The sequence below is a fragment of the Arachis duranensis genome, chromosome 1 (assembly GCF_000817695.3).
Source record: "Arachis duranensis cultivar V14167 chromosome 1, aradu.V14167.gnm2.J7QH, whole genome shotgun sequence".
Taxonomy (NCBI): Eukaryota; Viridiplantae; Streptophyta; class Magnoliopsida; order Fabales; family Fabaceae; genus Arachis; species Arachis duranensis.
The window spans coordinates 75,594,812-75,595,445 of NC_029772.3; positions in this window are offsets into that span (position 1 = coordinate 75,594,812).

Below are 634 nucleotides of genomic sequence, written 5' to 3' on the forward strand. Positions count from 1 at the left end.
TTAAAGATCAGAGTAATGAAATCATCAAGAACATCTTGAAGATCACTACGACACATGAATGTATGCAAGAAAAACAGAAACATGCAATTGACACCAAACTTAAAATGAGACTAGAGTCTCAACAGGAAAAATATTTTTGGTTTTTATGATTTTGTAAATTTTTTTTTGGATTTTTTCGAAAATTAAGTGGAAAAGAAAATAAAGGTATCAAAGTTCTTAATGAGAATTCTAGGAATCATGCAATGTTAGTCTAAAGCTTTAGTCTAAAGAAATTAGACATGGCTGAACAAGCTTCAGCAGAACATTGCATTCAAGAGCTAAATTGATGAAGATCAATCAGCTTTGGTAATGATAAGAACATCACCTTGAAACACTAGAATTCATTCTTAAGAACTCTGAAGAAAAAAAAATACCTAATCTAAGCAACAAGATGAACCGTCAGTTGTCCATACTCGAATAATCCCCGGCAACGGTGCCAAAAACTTGGTATGCGAAATTGTGATCAATACTTTTCACAACACAAATAATCCCCGGTGATGAATCCAAAAACTTGGTGTTCAATACCATGGCATAAACACAACTTCGCACAACTAACCAGCAAGTGCACTGGGTCGTCCAAGTAATAAACCTTACG